Genomic DNA, 19,300 nt, shown 5'->3' with positions numbered 1-19,300 from the left:
AGGGTGCGATCAGTGGTTGAGAGGAAGTTGGATGAAAACCAGTGTGGTTTCAGACCACAGAGGAGCTGTCAAGATCAGATATTCAGTATGCGCCAGGTAATTGAAAAATGCTACGAGAGGAATAGAAAGTTGTGTTTATGTTTTGTAGATCTAGAGAAAGCATATGACAGGGCACCGATTGAAAGATGTTCGCCATACTGGGGGACTATGGAATTATTATTAATAGAAAATGCGCACAATGTGCAAACATTTACATGGAAGAACAAAATTTTGTCAAAGATTCTGTTCTAAGTACACAGTACATAGCATGATACCTGTCGCATTGGAAGTTACATCTTTCACACACACATGTTTGTCCGGGTTCGTGAAATCGTTTGTTCGCACATATCTTGTAGTGGAATCCATGAGTAGCAAAGCTTGTTATAATATGTCTGAGGTTGAAGTTAGCTTGCTTCCAATCGTTGGTCGTCATAGCATCAGTGGAATAAAACTCACTCCATATTTCAGATCTTTTTCGTTGTCTGTCTTTAATTAATTTTTCATAGTTCACGGTAGAAGGCAAACCGTGACTTATCCGTAAATCGTCTATGAAGAATATTTCTCTAGTAAGTTCGTATGAGAGTCTTAAAGGGGTATATTTTGATAGGCCTAAAACAGCTTGCAAAAAACGAGCTTTCACTTTTTCCACTGTAGCAAGATCATGGAAGGATAATTTGGGCCATATGATTTCAATGAATTAAAGGTAGGCCTACATTATTAAAAACAATCAAAGGCATGTATGTTGACAATTGGGCTGCAGTGAGAATTGATGGTGGAATGAGTTCTTGGTTCAGGCTATCTACAGGGGTACCGGGCGAGTTGGCCGTGCGGTTAGGGGCGCGCAGCTATGAGTCTGCATCCGGGAGATAGTGGGTTCGAATCCCACTGTCGGCAGCTCTGAAGATGGTTTTCCGTGGTTTTCCGTTTTCACACCAGGCAAATGCCAGGGCTGTAACTTAATTAAGGCCACGGCCGCTTCCTTCCCACTCCTAGCCCTTTCCTATCTCATCGTCGCCGTCAGACCTATCTGTATCGGTGCGACGTAAAGCTACTAGCAAAAAAAAAAAAAAAAAAAAAACTTACAGGGGTTAGACAAGACTGTAATCTTTCACCTTTGTTGTTCGTAGTGTACATGGATCATCTGCTGAAAGGCATAAAGTGGCAGGGAGGGATTCAGTTAGGTGGAAATGTAGTAAGCAGTCTGGCCTATGCTGATGACTTGGTCTTAATGGCAGATTGTGCCGAAAGCCTGCAACTTGAAAATAGGTGCAATGAGTATGGTATGACAATTAGCCTTTCTAAGACTAAATTGATATCAGTAGGTAAGAAATCCAAGAGAACTGAATCTCAGATTGGAGAAACAAAGCTCGAACAGGTAGATAATTTCAAGTATTTAGGATGTGTGTTCTCCCAGGATGGTAATATAGTAAGTGAGATTGAATCAAGGTGCAGTAAAGCTAATGCAGTGAGCTCGCAGTTGCGATCAACAGTATTCTGTAAGAAGGAAGTCAACTCCCGGTTGAAACTATAGTTACATCGGTCTGTGTATTCAGACCAACTATGCTTTACGGGAGCAAATGCTGGGTGGACTCAGGATATCTCATGAATAAGTTAGAAGTAACAGATATGAAAGTAGCGAGAATGATTGCTGGTACAAACAGGTGGGAACGATGGCAGGAGGGTACTCGGAATGAGGAGATAAAGGCTAAGATAGGAATGAACTCGATGGATGAAGCTGTACGCATAAACCGACTTCGGTGTTGGCGTCATGTGAGGCGAGTTTACCTAGGAGAATAATGGACTCTGTTATGGAGGGTAAGAAAAGTAGAGGAAGTCCAAGACGATGATGATTATACTCAGTTTCTAACGATTTAAAGATAAGAGGTATAGAACTAAATGAGGCCACAGCACTAGTTGCAAATATAGGATTTTAGTAAATTCACAGAGGCTTGCAGACTGAACGCTGAAAGGCATAACGGTCTATAATGATGTATGTATGGGATAGGAAAGTGCTAGGAGTGAAAAGGAAGCGACCTTGGCCCTAATTGAGGTACTGCCCTAGCATTTGCCAGGTGTGAAAATGGGAAACCACAGAAAACCATCTTCAAGGCTGCCGACACTGGGGGGTTCAAACTCACTATCTCCCGAATGCAGGATGATAGCTACGTGCTTTCCAATGGTCTTTCCTGCGCTCTTCAAAAGTTGCACTACCTTTGCTGGGTTTGACCTGCGATGTTCGGATCAAGATGTTCGCACTATGCCACTGATCCACAGCGGTCCCTAACATTTTATAGATACTTGCAACCTAAATCCTCTAGAACAAAAATGAATTTTAGCCGAGATTGTTCTTTTACATTACTGAGGGAGTCATCCCCATTATTTAGTTGGGTGAATGCAGAATATGCCTGTCCTGTATGGTATGTCAGCCCATGTAAAACAGGTTGATGCGTGCCTTAAACGAGGGTTGCAGGATTATTTCAGGTTGTTTGAGGCCAGCTCCCGTCAATAAAGTGAACTATCTGGCTGGGATTGCTCCATCTGATACCAGAAGGGAAGGCGGCTCCCAACAATAAAAGGAGAAAATCATCGTCAATGATCTCACATCCACTCTACCTGCTGAAAGGAGATTATAATCGAGAAAGAGCTTCCTAACAACTACTCCACCGTTACAAGGAACAGTTGCCAAAGCACGAGTTGCCATGTGAAAGCAGAGAACTGTCAATTTGTCTGAATAGATGGAACCGAAGTAATCTCTACCTCCTGGTCACACAGAGAACTGGCCAATCTGGAAGTCCCTGAACAGGCTACGAGCTGAAGTTACAAGAACAAGGAACAACATATATAAGTGGCATTTTCGGACCAAGACAGTTCTATGTGATTGTGGCGAGTTTCAAACAACACAGCATCTCTTATGTTGTCCGTTGTACCTATCCAGATGTACAATGAAAGATTTGACTCAAGCTAATTCAAGCCTCTCTAAGTGGCTAAATATTGGGCGGGAATTTTTTTGAAGTCACTTGTTGAACACGTATTTGTGTACTTGTGTCCATTTCATGCTTCTTTTTTTATGTTTTCGTGTTTCATATTTTGCCTTCTGACACTAATAAGTAAATAAAAATTATAGAAAAAGTCCTCCTCTGTGGTGTAGTGGTTAGTGTGATTAGCTGCCACCCCCGGAAGTCCGGGTTCGATTCCCGGCTTTGCCAGGAAATCTGAAAAGTGGTACGAGGTCTGAAACGTGCTCCACTCAGCCTCGGGAAGTCAACTGGGTAGAGGTGGGTTCGATTCTCACCAACCATCCTCGAAGTGGTTTTTCGTGGTCACCCGCTTCTCCTCTAGGCTAATGCTGGGATGGTACCTAACTTAAGGCCACGGCCGCTTCCTTCCCTCTTCCTTGCCTATCCGTCCCAATCTTACCATCCCTACACAAGGCCCCTGTTCAGCAGGCAGGTGAGGACGTCTGGGGGAAGTACTGCTCCTCCTCCCCAGTTTTATCCCGCCGACCCAATGTCTTGCCCTCCAGGATACTGCCTTTGAGATGGTAGAGGTGGGATCTGCCGCTGAGCCCGAGGGAGAAACCGACCCTGGAGGGTAAACAGATTAAGAAGAAGAAGAAGAAGAAGAAGAAAAAGGGAAAAAATCTCTTCTCAAAGTAGCCAGTGTCCCTAATGTTCGGCTCCATGGGTAAATGGCTAGCGTGCTGGCCTTTGGTCACAGGGGACTCGGGTTCGATTCTCGGCAGGGTCGGGAATTTTAACCATCATTGGTTAATTCCGCTGGGACTGGGTGTATGTGTTGTCTTTATCGTCATTGTATCCTCATCACGACGCGCAGGTCGCCTGCGGGTGTCAAATCAAAAGATCTGCACCTGGCGAGCCGAACCCGTCCTGGGATTTTTCGGCGCTAAAGGCCATGCGCCATTTCTTTTCATTGTCCCTAATGAGGGTTCTTCCAAGCTCAGGGTTTCCTCCCAACCAGGACACCTGCCAGGTTCCTCCCCTTGCTAACTAGTACTAATGTGTATAATTTAAACGAGAGATAATCTATTCTTGCATGTTCATTATTGGCAGGTGACCTTCACTCAGCCCTACGTTTGTTGGCTGAGGTTTGTTTGCATACAAAGTACGACTCCACCTGCGGACCGCGGAGTCGAGACTCGCACATAAAATTGTACTTTACACTTGTCTCCCTTGGCGGTAATATACTTCGTTACTCAGTTTCTTGCCGAGTTCCCACAATAACCGTTATAATTTATGAATGTAATATTTGTCGAGGAAACGTAGGCTAATTGCCCACTGGCTTAATCAGCCGCCCATAAGAATTCTTAGATATACAGAGTGAAGGACAAAATCCATAATTCCAGACCTTCAGGCAAGCAACTCAATGCTGAATACATCCTAGGGATATTAGCTACGAATTTTTTTATAAATATAATGTAATAAGTATGAGAATATATTCTTTATTTATTCCAAAAATCTACAATCCTTTTTCTTAATGAAATGAAATGTCGTATGGCTTTTAATGCCGGGATATCCCAGGGACGGGTTCGGCTCGCCAGGTGCAGGGTTTTCTATTTGACTCCCGCAGGCGACCTGCGCATCGTGATGGGGATGAAATGATGAAGAAGACAACACATACACCCAGCCCCCGTGCCATTGGAATTAACCAATTAAGGTTAAAATCCCCGACCCGGCCAGGAATCGAATCCGGGACCCTCTGAACCGAAGGCCAGTACGCTGACCGTTCAGCCAACGAGTCGGACCTTTTTCTTGATTACCTTTATCCGGTCGATTAGATTACCAGTTTGCCTTTTTCTACCTCTACGAGCGCTAATGTGAGCCAATGCAGACTTTCACTTAAGTCCTTATAACTGCATTTGATGTGGGCATTTTTCAAAAAACAAAAGAGAAAACGCCTGAGAGTACTGAACCAAGGAACGCGTCACAAGAAAGAATTACGTAAATAATTTGGCTGAAAAAATGAAACTAGTAAAGAAACAATGGATTTGAGGTGGTTTTTCCGGAACTGCATTTAGGTCGTAAGTGATTTTGGAAATTTGTTTTTCTATTTTGATACAGCTATCCAAAACTAACAATTTGAAACCTATCCGGGCTCAACATTCGGTGCAATTGAGGAAATCACTTAATGTTACTTTTTCGTATTATGAGGACATTAAAATGAAGTCCAAAAATAACAGCTAGATGGGTGTGTGAGGTGGTGGTGGTGGTGATTATTGTTTAAGAGGAAGTACAACTAGGCAACCATCCTCTATATAACACTAATCAGAGGGGAAAATGGAAGGGAACCGACACTTCGAAAAATGAAGATATCGGACAATGAAAGACAAGGGCCACGAAGGGCGTGAAAATGAAAGACTCCCTAGCCCTCGCAAACCTAATAGCGTCGGGGTCGGAAAAGAGCAAGAGTTGACCAAGGGAGGTCGGATAGGATAGATGAAAGTGAGGAGCCTGGCACAAGTAAGTGGAAACAATGCCAGGACTCAGCTTAGGGCCCCGTGGTCGACAAGCCACGCTACAAAGTTCAAAGCCCCTGGGGCCCCTTCTAGTCGCCTCTTACGACAGGCAGGGGATACCGTGGGTGTTATTCTACCACCCCCACCCACAGGGGGAAATGGGTGTGTGAATCGGGCTATGCAACTGTTAGTTTACATTTGGGATGTGGTGGTTTCGAATCCTCTTAAAGGCAGGCTTGAACATGGTTTTCCGTGGTTTATCATTTTCACAGTAGGCACATCATAGCTGGCACCGTGCCTATTATTGATTATAACCACCTACCATGCTCTAAACGCACGAATCAATTAAGTGAGCGATTTGGCTACGCGGTCTGTGCCCTGTAGCTGTCAACCTATTTTCACACCGGTCAAATGCTGGAGCTGTACCTTAATTTAGGCCACGGTCGCTTCCTTCTCAGACCGCATGTCGGGTACCGGTGACAGAAGAAGTCCATGGTATCCCCTGCCTGTCGTAAGGGGTTACTAAAAGGGGTACCGGAGGCTTTGAACTTATAGCGTCGTTTGGTGAACATGGTTCCCCTATCTGAGTCTGGCTTTCCTTCCACTTTTACGTCCCATTAACTAATTTTTACCGTTTTTCGACACGCCGAGGTGCCAGAATTTTGTCCTGTGGGAGTTCTTTTGAATACCAGTAAATCTACCGACACGATGCTGACGTATTTGACAACCTTCAAATACCACCGAACTACCACCGAACTGAGACAGGGTCGAACTTGTCAGGTTGGCAGTGTTAAGAGAGCATGGTTGCCCAGTTGTACTTCCTCTTAACACAATAATCACCACCACCATCACCTCAGTCAAATACTGGGACGGTACCTCAGTTAAAACCACTCCCCTGTCATCTCCTTTCCAGTCCTCGCCATTTCTTTTAACATTTTCGCCATAGGACACCGAAAAGAAACCTGAATCAATTACGGAGTCCGCCTCTGTGGTGTAGTGGTTAGCGTGATTAGCTGCCACCCCCGGAGGTCCGGGTTCGATTCCCGGCTCTGCCACGAAAATTTGAAAAGTGGTACGAGGGCTGGAACGGGGTCCACTCAGCCTCGGGAGGTCAACTGAGTAGAGGTGGGTTCGATTCCCACCTCAGCCATCCTCGAACTGGTTTTCCGTGGTTTCCCACTTCTCCTCCAGGCGAATGCCGGGATGGTACCTAACTTAAGGCCACGGCCGCTTCCTTCCCTCTTCCTTGTCAATCCCTTCCAATGTTCCTAACCCTCCACAAGGCCCCTGTTCAGCATAGCAGGTGAGGCCGCCTGGGTGAGGTACTGGTCATTCTCCTCAGTTGTATCCCCGACCAAGTGTCTGAAGCTCCAGGACACTGCCCTTGTGGCGGTAGAGGTGGGATCCCTCGCTGCGTCCGAGGGAAAAGCCGAACCTGGAGGGTAAACAGATGATGATGATGATGATCAATTACGGAAGTTGCTGTGAGGAAACAAGAGTTCTAGTTCCGCTGCTAACCACATTCCAAACAGTGGGTGTAATAACTTCTGCTGTTGACCAACACTGTTCACGTAATCACGCCGAAGTTCTAAGGAATGTAGATAAACCTTGAGACTGTCTTAAGTATTGTTTATATCCTGTCCCAGAACATAAAGGTTAAAGAACCCTAGCTAAGTGTTAGTCATGGCGGGAAATTACCACGGAATTGGCCAATTTCTGTGTCTGTGTCTATTGCACACCCGAGGATTAGCCGTAAGCCGTGGAAGTACCACCCACTTGTTTTACTGCTCTGACCAGGGCTGCTGGATTAAGACAAACTCTGAAGGGAACACATTACACGCAGGAAGTTATATCTTGATGTTGTGTTTTATTGATCCATACATGTTGAAAAGCCAGGTTATATTTTCAGGCTGAGAGTTTCATTAATAGCAAAAGTACTCTCAGTTTAAATTACTGCGTTGTTGGGGTGAAAGTCCCTTATGGAGATCAGCGTAAGCACCTAGGTGTTAATAGACTATAATGAACGATCTTCATTGGAGGTAATCACACAAACGGGATTGTAAATAAGGGAAACAGAACTCTGCATATGGATAGGAGGGTATTTAGGGGTTGTACTAAAGATGTAAAGGAGAAGGCATATAAGTCTCTGGTGAGATCCCAACTTCTTTTTTTGCTGGTGGTTTTACGTCGCACCGACACAGGTAGGTCTTATGGCGACGATGGGATAGGAAAGGACTAGGAGTTGGAAGGAAGCGGCCGTGGCCTTAATTAAGGTACACCACAGCATTTGACTGGTGTGAAAATGGAAACTACGGAAAACCATCTCCAGGGCTGCCGACAGTAGGATTCGAACCCACTATCTCCCGGATGCAAGCTCACAGCCGCGCGCCCATAACCACACGACCAACTCGCCCGGTAAGACCCCAACTAGAGTATGGTTCCAGTATATGGGACCTACAGCTGGATTACTTGATTCGAGTACTGAAAAAATTCCAAAGAAAATCAGCTCGACTTGTTCTGGGTGATTTGCAACAAAAGAGTAACGCTGTGAAAATGTTGCATAGTTTGGTTTGGGAAGACTTGGGAGAGAGGAGACGGGCTGCTCGACTGTGTGGTATGTTCCGAGCTGTCAGTGGAGAAATAGGGTGGAATTACGTTAGTAGACTAATAGGTTTAAGTGGTGTTTTAAAAAGTAGGAAATATCACAATACGAAGATAACGCTGGAATTCGAGAGGAAAAATTGAGGCAAATATTCACTTATAAGAAGAGGAGTTAGAGATTGGAAAAATTTACCAAGTGAGATGTTCAATAAATATCCCAAATTATATACAATTATTTAGGAAAAGGCTAGGGAAACAACAGATAGGGAATCTGCCACCACCTGGGTGACTGCCCTAAATGCAGATCAGTGATGACAGATTTGATTTGAGGAACTTACGTGAAAGCCGATATCGTGCTCGAAGACATAGTAAAGTGATGATTTCAAATTATTTTAACGTGGGGATGTTTTTGGGTTCGTCTATCTGGAGTCGGCGTCATCAAAGATCACAATATGAAGATAAAGTTGGAATTCAGGAGGACAAAGTGGGGCAAATATTCGTTTATAGGAAGGGGAGTTAGGGGTTGGAGTAACTTACCAAGGGAGATGTTCAAAAAATTTCCAAATTCTTTACAATTATTTAAGAAAAGACTATGTAAAGAACAGGTAGGGAATCAGCCACCTGGGCGACTGTCATAAATGCAGATCAGTATTGATTGATTGATTGATTGATTGATTGATTGATTGATTGATTGATTGATTGATTGAACTTCCCACCGCCATTGTAACCACGGCAACCAATGCTGGTCTACTAGGTCAGTGACGTCATCTTCTCACTGTGCGCTTTCATCCTGCAACTAAGAGCTTGAGACATTCTAGTATGAATTGAACGTCGTTTTATTCCTCAGTACAGAATTAAAATACTTGAACTGGCCAGAATACGAACTCAGGCCCTTCAAATAAGAGACAAGCACGCTACTGCTACGCCACAGGGGTGGCTAATAATAAGAATAATTAGTTGAATTCTTGCTGTGTTGACATCGAACTGACGATGCCCGAACGTATTGGTACGAAAGGTTATCCAAGGTATTCCAAGCGTCCGCCTCCAAAAGCACATTTTATTAACAGGGAGTTCAATTCTATGTATTTTTACTAAATTCTCAGGCTACCGATGGTAATGAAATCCGAAGTTATATAAGAAAATGGACAAAGTATTATGTAGTTAATTCTAATACTTAATCCTCACTTTCCGCTGTGAGACAGGCTCCTTTACAGAATGACATGAAATGTGTATGTGTGGTCTAAAGCCCGTCAGTCTGTCCAGTTCACTTACGCAAGTTAGCCTGAGAACTTAACTCGCTTTCTCTTCATGAAGAGCGATAAGTCTCTGTAAGCCCGTCAAACGTTAAGTAAATTAACCGAAATAGAAGGTGCTGAAGGAGGAAAGTGTTGCTAGTGGAGCGTTAAAAACCTGGACAATGCAGAGCAAACACGGAAAGAACATCACACAAAGGAGACAATGGCCTGGAATGTTGGGCGCTTTGTTTCTGCTACGAGAATATTTACGAGACTTAGTTGAGCTCGGAAAATGTTTGCGTGCAGCTGTAGAGTAAAATTCGCTTGAAAGGACTTCGAAACAGAGTTAAATTATGCCAGATTTCTTAACAGACTGTTCTTCTCAGAATATTAGATACACTGACTGACAGAGCAAATGCAACACCAAGAAGGAGTGGTCAGAACTTTATGCCAATTGTAGGGTAGACTGACGTCACTGAGGTATGCTCATGATGTGAAATGCGCCGCTGTGCTGCGCACGTAGCGAACGATAAATGGGACACGGCGTTGGCGAATGGCCCACTTCGTACCGTGATTTCTCAGCCGACAGTCATTGTAGAACGTGTTGTCGTGTGCCACAGGACACGTGTATAGCTAAGAATGCCAGGCCGCCGTCAACGGAGGCATTTCCAGCAGACAGACGACTTTACGAGGGGTATGGTGATCGGGCTGAGAAGGGCAGGTTGGTCGCTTCGTCAAATCGCAGCCGATACCCATAGGGATGTGTCCACGGTGCAGCGCCTGTGGCGAAGATGGTTGGCGCAGGGACATGTGGCACGTGCGAGGGGTCCAGGCGCAGCCCGAGTGACGTCAGCACGCGAGGATCGGCGCATCCGCCGCCAAGCGGTGGCAGCCCCGCACGCCACGTCAACCGCCATTCTTCAGCATGTGCAAGACACCCTGGCTGTTCCAATATCGACCAGAACAATTTTGCCGTCGATTGGTTGAAGGAGGCCTGCACTCCCGGCGTCCGCTCAGAAGACTACCATTGACTCCACAGCATAGACGTGCACGCCTGGCATGGTGCTGGGCTAGAGCGACTTGGATGAGGGAATGGCGGAATGTCGTGTTCTCCGATGAGTCACGCTTCTGTTCTGTCAGTGATAGTCACCGCAGACGAGTGTGGCGTCGACGTGGAGAAAGGTCAAATTCGGCAGTAACTGTGGAGCGCCCTACCGCTAGATAACGCGGCATCATGGTTTGGGGCGCTATTGCGTATGATTCCACGTCACCTCTAGTGCGTATTCAAGGCACGTTAAATGCCCATCGCTACGTGCAGCATGTGCTGCGGCTGGTGGCACTCCCGTACCTTTAGGGGCTGCCCAATGCTCTGTTTCAGCAGGATAATGCCCGCCCACACACTGCTCGCATCTCCCAACAGGCTCTACGAGGTGTACAGATGCTTCCGTGGCCAGCGTACTCTCCGGATCTCTCACCAATCGAACACGTGTGGGATCTCATTGGACGCCGTTTGCAAACTCTGCCCCAGCCTCGTACGGACGACCAACTGTGGCAAATGGTTGACAGAGAATGGAGAACCATCCCTCAGGACACCATCCGCACTCTTATTGACTCTGTACCTCGACGTGTTTCTGCGTGCATCGCCGCTCGCGGTGGTCCTACATCCTACTGAGTCGATGCCGTGCGCATTGTGTAACCTGCATATCGGTTTGAAATAAACATCAATTATTCGTCCGTGCCGTCTCTGTTTTTTCCCCAACTTTCATCCCTTTCGAACCACTCCTTCTTGGTGTTGCATTTGCTCTGTCAGTCAGTGTACATACCTTCCCCCATGTTAAAAAGTTCGGAATCTAATGCGTCGGATCCCCTTCCATTTTCCCTATGACTTGTGTAAAGAGAAGAATGTTGCATAGTTGTTCTTCCTCTTTAAATAATAATCATCACCACCATAGACCTTATAATAAAGACTATCTTAAAATCAATATAACGATAAAACATGTACACATTTCATTAGGAAAGTAAAATTATCAAGACAAAATTATGAACCAATTACCAAGATGTGAGACCTCTTAGAATACAGCTGGGCAATTACGTAATATAAGGGGGAGAAACCCGCCTTAAAAGAGGAAAAACGGCCAATATCGATTTGATTGTTAAATATGCTAAAAATGTTGTTGAAAAATGCTGCACATATCTCACTATTGGCATGCTTACCACCTTTTTAATATATCACTGTTTCTTTCATAAGTTTTATTATTATTACAACTTCCCCCATGCGGAGGCTGCCACAAGGACAAAGTATGTCGACTACACAGTATTTTGCCTTCTAAGTTACTGTTGACTTTGCTAGTGTGCCAGGTAGAAGATTCACCAAAAGGCTCAGGAATAGATTTGCAATACGGTTCTTCAGACGTTATATATATGATTGCGGAGTCACTTACTGTTCCAATGATATTGATGAATTTTTCAGGATTTCCTCCCATAGTGTTGCACTACAATCTGTACCTCATTCAGCTCAATAGAATTTATATTAGATTTTATGTACGGTAATATATTTATTTACAAAATATTTTCAGGTACTCAGAATAAAAACACGATAAAAATATCCAAATTACAGTCTATGCTAGTGAATGAGGTTGATTCTGTTGGTGGAGGTTTGATACACACATTGAAAACGGAAAAGTACGAAAATTCTATAAACTTGGAATTTATAAGGGAAAGAGTGAAACTGTGGCCCAATTGTTAACATAAATGCCTCTGAATGGCTGGCTGTTATAAACTTGGAATATACAAGGGAAACAGTGAAACTGTGGCCCAATTGTTAAGATAAATGCCTCTGATTGGCTAGCTGTTATAACTAATTTCTGATCCTACAATACCTCAGTGTGGCTAGCATCATTCTCTCAATAGTCCTCCATGTACCTTCTCTGTATCTCAGGAACCGAGGCAGTAATGCAATGCTCGGTTCATGAGGCTTCAGGAATCTGCTACAAAGTCGAAAAATTTAGAAACGATATTTCTACTTTTGGAAAGACACATTACTCTGAAATTTACTCAGCCTACAACAAAAAGTGATGATCAAGTTATATCTTGAGAGAAAGACGGCCAGGTATAGAGCTACTTCACTAAACGTCTCCTCCAAGGGACTTCCTGGACTGTTCGTACCTGGTTCTGCTTGTTTTATTAAATCTACGAAACATATAATAACTGTGTATTCCTCTCGTAGCATTTTGACATCAATATATCTTATGGCTGGGTGTCACCTGAAAATTTGCGTCACAAAATTAGCGATACAAAATGTATGGCGCGATGTTACCTAGCAACCGTGCAGGCTGTGGTGTGAAGTACTGTTGAATGGCCATCACTGAGAGACATATTATCAAAAAAAGGCGTTAGAGTACAGACGGTAGATGTTTTCCTGAAGACAGTGAATTACTGATGAATGGCCATCACTGAGAGACGTATTATCAAAGAGAGGCGTTAGAGTACAGACGGTAGATGTTTTCCTGAAGACAGTGAGTTACTGATGAATGGCCATCACTTAGAGTCATATTATCAAAAAGAGGCGTTAGAGTACAGACGGTAGATGTTTTCCTGAAGACAGTGAATTACTGATGAATGGCCATCACTGAGAGACATATTATCAAAGTGAGGCGTTAGACTACAGATGGTCGCTGTGATCTTGCAGGCTGTGAAGTGAAGTACTGATGAATGGCCATCACTGAGAGCCATACTATCAAAGAGAAGCGTTAGAGTACAGACGATCGACGTGATATTGCAGGCTGACATGTGAAGTATTGATGGCTGCCCACGACTGAGAGACGTATAAAAGACTCTCTTATCAAAGAGGTCCGAAATCATCACACTCTAGAGAACTGCATAATTGATCCGGTAGTTTCATAGGCCATGAGTAAGTTTTCCCCTTTCAATGCACCGAATCCTATACTTGTCGACTCCAAATTCCATCGAGGCGTTTCTCGAAAACGATTCGTTAGATGTAAATAAATTAATAGTTATGAATTTGAGGTTCATTTATTAACAAATATATTTATGATCATTTGATTTTTCCCAAGGAAAATTTGTATGTTAAAGATTGCATTAAAAAGAAAAAAGTCAGTAGAAATCACTGCCTGATAACAAAACTAAGGCAGTATAACACTGTAATCAAGCCAGACGGATTATACGCTTAGCTTTAACAAGTATAGGATTGCTGAAACAACTGGAGAAGAAAGAAGGAAAGAACGATAGTAAGGAATATTCTGGGACCTGGATATGTTGGTGGACAACTGAGATTAAGACCTAACAAAGAGTTATAGAAAGATACTGACGGAAGGGTCGAGGAAGAAGGCCATCTCCTACATGTGAATCAATTGAGTTTGACTCTAAAGCACCTTACAAATTGCGAATGGAATGTCGACTGTTTCCAGGTGGTTTATGCAGATACGTAAAGATATGGAGAGAACGGGCTGTAGTCAGGAAGACATTCAAAACAGGAAGTACTTCCGACAATTATTTTCAGATTTCAGAGGTTTCCGAGGAGAAGTAGGAAAGAAATCTTCAAAGCGGTCTTTTCAGAGGAAATGAAATGACGTATAGATTTTAGTGTTGGGAGTGTCCGAGAACAAGTTCTGCTCGCCAGATGCAGGTCTTTTGATATGACGTCCGTAGGCAACCTGTGCGTCGTAATGAGGATGAAATGATGATGAGGACGACACATAGACCCAGCCCCGTGCCAGCGGAATAAACTAATGATGGTTAAAATTCCAGACCCTGCCAGGAACCGGACCCGGGACCCCTGTGACCAAAAGCCAGCACGCTATCCATATAGCTATGGAGCCGGAGATTAGAGGAAAGACAGAATGAGATAAGACAACGAATGAAGCTGTACTGACAGAAGATCAAAGCCTGTGGACGGAAAAGATGATCCAGGATACCGTAGTTGTTAGTCTGTAGTCCATAATGGCCAAAAACGAACAGACGTAGAAGAGGAAGACGAAGAAGAAGAAACATTTAGAAACCACATTTCGAGGTTAATTAAATCCTAATAAAAATAAATGGATCATTTTTCAATTACTCCACACATTCAGTGTATCATACGAAATTTCAAAATAAGACGCGTTGCAAATTCGTCCTGTGAAATGAAGCATACGAACATGATAAAGCAGCGTGCTAATTAGCGGATAACATTCTCTGTAGGTGTCCCTCAGTGGGGGTTCCTCCTGCAATTAGGCTGCGGTGCCACAATAGTCAGCCTTTACAACATTCCATCTTGAATGAAGCCGTTGTGGGCGGCAGGATCCAGGTCATACGGTTCTCTCTGTCCCCCTCACCAAATTATCACCGTTTTACACGTAACGCTTGTTGTGGGACATCACCACGGGGCAATGCTATCTTTGTTTTAAGTAACAGGTTTCATAACACAAAGAGTATTCTTTGTTCTATGAAATTCACCGCCTAGCTTTCTGTACATATGTAGCAATCTCCAAGATCAGAAATTTCTCGGTACACATGTAATTTTACCAAATAATCCCAGAGCCAGTAATATGATAGTTAATTAACTATTCGTTTCCTTACCCGAGTGTATTGTACGTGCAGTTTGTGGCCGAGGATATGATTAGCCTTAGCTAGATACCTGAATAGTAATAAAAGTTACTTCGGTGCCAAAACTCACGATCTTTGTGCAAAATGCTGATAACACTGCGAATACAGGTTATGAGATCCTTTATTCCACAATTAATCCGATAGGAGTAATGTACTTTAAGAATGAATGCATTCTGCAGATTTATGTCCAAACACCTTCCTTTGACTTTAAACCACAGCCATTCATTGACATTAGCACAGTGTTGATAAAATATATAAACTTACTATTTCACCTAATAAAATATTTGCAATCTTAAAAACGAAATAAAGTCCGCCTCCGTGGTGTAGTGGTTAGTGTGATTAGCTGCCTCCTCCGGAGGCCCGGGTTCCATTCCCAGTTGTGCCACAACATTTGAAAAGTGGAAGTGGTTTTCTGTGGTTTCCCACTTCTCTTCCAGCAAATGCCGTAATGGTACGTAACTTAAGGCCACGGCCGCTTCCTTCCTTCCTTCCTTCCTTCCTTCCTTCCTTCCTTATTCCTTGTCTATCCCTTCCAATCTTCCCATTCCCCCACAAGGCCCCTGCTCAGCATAGCAGGTGAAGCCGCGTGGTCGATGTACTGGCCCTCCTTTCCAGTTGTATCCCCATGTGACGTTAGAGGTGGGATCCTTCGTTGAATTCGAGGGAAAAACCAACCCTAAGAGTAAACGGATTAAGAAAGAAAGAAAAATCAAAAGAAATAAAACAGAGCTATATTTATTCTGAAGGCTTCTTAAATTATTGCAGAAGTTCTTCAGGATTCAAAATTTTAAAACCCTGTTCTTAAATCTAGAATACACTTCCTTGCCAGTGATACCTTTTTAATTAAAATGTTTATAGTCACTTTAACTCGATGGTCATATCGCGACTTACATTAAACATACAAATATTAAAACAATATACAATTTGACATAAACGAAAGACTTACATTGAACACACAATCTGTAAAACATCTTTGTATTTGGTGGGGCCTTTATAAACAAGAATCTATAAAAAATTTAATAATTTGAAAGCATAGTGAAGGAGAGTTCAGTGCCTTTTGGAGCTTATTAGGAATACTGTGGTACTTTCGGCGTTGATTATACAGTTGCCATTCAGGAATTATATGCTTGATTGTCAATGGTGAGTTACATACACTGCAGATGGGATGTTGCTCTTTTATTAGAAAATAACTGTGGGTTAGCTTTGAGTGTCCTATCCTTAGTCGGGATATTAAAACCTGATCGTACCTGCAAAGATTAACTTGGTACTGTGTTATGGGATTGGATGTTATTCCACGGAGTTTGCTTTCTGAAGTCGCCATCCAGTCCATCTTTCACTGTTGGCAGACAGTTTTTTAACATGTCACTATGCGGTATAGCTATTGTTGGGTCACTCAGTGGATGTCTCGTAGCTTCTTCCGCTGTCTGATCAGCAGTCATTACCTTGGATTCCACTGTGTGAAGGTAACCACGTCACGGTAACATGTTTCCTATGCTCTTGATTTTTTGAAACAGGAACTGAATTTTCTTCGTGAGGATGTGCGTCTATGAAGAGTTTCTAATTGCAGTTTCACTTTCGGAGTCAGAATAAATTATAAATGAATTGGAATAGTTTGTTTGTGAAATCTGTAACATCGTCTTTTTAGGTGCAAAGAGTTCGTTAGAAAAGATAGTGTAGAAGTCTGGCAGTCTAAAGAGCATGCTGTGATCAGGGTATATTATAGCACAACCATTTCTTTAGTTGCACTTTGATCCATTGATATAAATTAGACCATGTTTTGGGCTCGGTAGCTAGGGTGTGTAGGGTGTCCTGTTCTTTTCACGATGAGGGCACCCAAGCTGGGACAAATGCATTTCCGAAACAGGAAATTATGCAGAGAAATAGATTGTAAACTGCCTTGTGTTTTTTAACAAACGGATTTAAATAAAAAATAAAATCCCATTTATATTTCATCCCCTTCTTTTATAAACGACATGTGTTAAGAAAAAAACGTTTAATTATAGTCATTTCATTAGGTTATGCGTAAGAAACAAAATTAATTATTTTGACATGTGATAAATAAATAGTCCTGGAAATACAATATACCTACATAAAAGCTTGTTTAGGAATATAGCATAAACAATGAACGACGAACGAACTGCAGTTCTAACTTTTCGAAATAAGCACTCAAATCAATTAGCTACAATTTTTAAAAATCGGAACATCAATATCGTATACAAGACTGATAATAATAATACTAATAAGATAATTTTCAATTCAGTTAACATTGAGAATAAGTGTATACCGGTATTTAATTAGTCAGGAATTTACAATTTGACATGCCAAACATGTAGGGAGCGATACATAAGACAGTCGACAAGAAGGTACACAGAACATGTTAATGACGTCAAACATAAACGATATTCGCCAATGGGAGAGCATATGGTTGTAAAGAATCACAAATTTACAGACATTTCTAATGACATGGAATTAATACATTTGGCAAAAATGGAAAATTCATTAATTTGTAGGAAGTTTAGAATTTTGCCTTGCTCAAAAGATGACTTTGAAGATCTTAAATTTATTTAGATATTTTCATTCAACATCATCTAAATATTACAATTTTATGTAGTGATAATTTTTCTAATATATCAGTAATGTTTGTTTCTTCATTGGTATGGTGCTTATGACATAATCTATATAAATAATGTTGTAGGGGGTCCGCTGTCTGTAATTTCGTTTGTTTTGCAAATTTTTCAGATATTTATCCGTTTTAAGTCAACTGAAGGCCGTATCAGTGGTTTTCATTTTTCGTGTCTGTTTGTCTGTTTGTTCCACCATCACGGCGAAACGGCTGGATAGATCTTGACCAAACGTCATATTTAGAGTATATCCATCGCGGGAAGGTTTTTATATGCATGTGATTTAAAAATCTTTGAAAAGACTAGGGGTTTATAGGGAAAACAGCACACTTTTCTTACATTTTTCTTATACTATTGATTTTATGAAAAATCCACTCATTATGAACAACTTTTGTTATGTACATAACTTCGCTTACTCTTCAAATGACGGGGAAAATTACTATTTTCTGCAGGTCTCAAATTCTGCATTGACTGACCGGCAGACCGACAACAAACCTACAGGTTACCATGGCAACGTACTTGACTGCTTGCTAGCAGGGAAGTAACGTATTGCCATTTTCGTCATCATTCCTGTAAACTCGTTGTTGTTCCTTGGGTAGAAACAAGAGAGACGTCAATCGGCTAGTCTGTGGGATATTGGCGGAATACCGTTGGAGTTACAATCGTCCTCAAATAGCACTAAGGGGCGTTATTAATATTTGAACAGTACCGCGGTGTGTAGTCCTTTATTTTACACCTAAAGTGTTTTCTGGCATTTGCTATAATTTTTACTGTAATTCTATTCTACTTTGTATTTTCCACTTTAATTTTTTGCTTCTGCTTTGCCTCTTTAGGCTTAAGTAATAACACCATAAGTCATCTTCTTATCCGTTTACATATGAATCTCTGCACCTAATTTTCTCATCTGTTGCTGCTTTCTTATATCCGTAACTGATACCATCACAAGTTATTGAGATACATTTTATTTTCCAGTACATCCACTTGGTATTTACATATTTGTCCTATACTGCTGTCCTCGGTTATATTCCTATATTATATTAATTTCAACTTCTTTAACTGTACTATTTTCTTCCTTAATTACTCGGTATGTATGCGAGTGCTAATCCCAATACCTGGACACTATTTCCTTTGAGGAAAAATTCCAAACTGTTCAAATGTATAACATTTTTAATAACTGTGCAAACCTTCGTTTCGGGATAATTGGTGGCTAAACGGTAAGTCGTATCACAAAACAGATAGCACAACTGCCATTCAATTTGGAGAGCTCTACAACTTTGGTCCTATGACTTATTGTTGTGTTTCGATTTTTGTTGCGGTAGATAGCGCTGCTTTTCTCGATTTGTAATCAAATCTCTCCCGCTCGATTGTGACGGTCATTAGGGAAAGGGGCCTGTCTTTATAATGAAAACTCTCCACCTCTACTGTGAATGACAGTTATCAAATGAGCCTACCGTTATAGTAGAAATTACGGATCTCAAGTGTGATTGGCAGTAGGAAATGTGGCCTGCCATTATCAACAAAATTTCCCCAATGCCTACCTGTTTTGTTTCTCGGGTAGCGCTAAGAGACATGCAATTTAACATAATCTTACTCACTGCCTTTACAGTAATTCCGTTGCGATAAAGGGAATGTACATGTTTGAATAAATGATTTTCAATTATAAAAGTCTATTGACAAGGTGGACCAAGCACATACTATTTTAAATAGTTTTGAAATAGCTTTAGACAAGT

The sequence above is a fragment of the Anabrus simplex genome, chromosome 3 (genome assembly GCF_040414725.1).
Source record: "Anabrus simplex isolate iqAnaSimp1 chromosome 3, ASM4041472v1, whole genome shotgun sequence".
Taxonomy (NCBI): domain Eukaryota; kingdom Metazoa; phylum Arthropoda; class Insecta; order Orthoptera; family Tettigoniidae; genus Anabrus; species Anabrus simplex.
The sequence above is the reverse complement of the archived record's forward strand: the minus strand, read 5'-3'. Positions refer to the sequence as shown.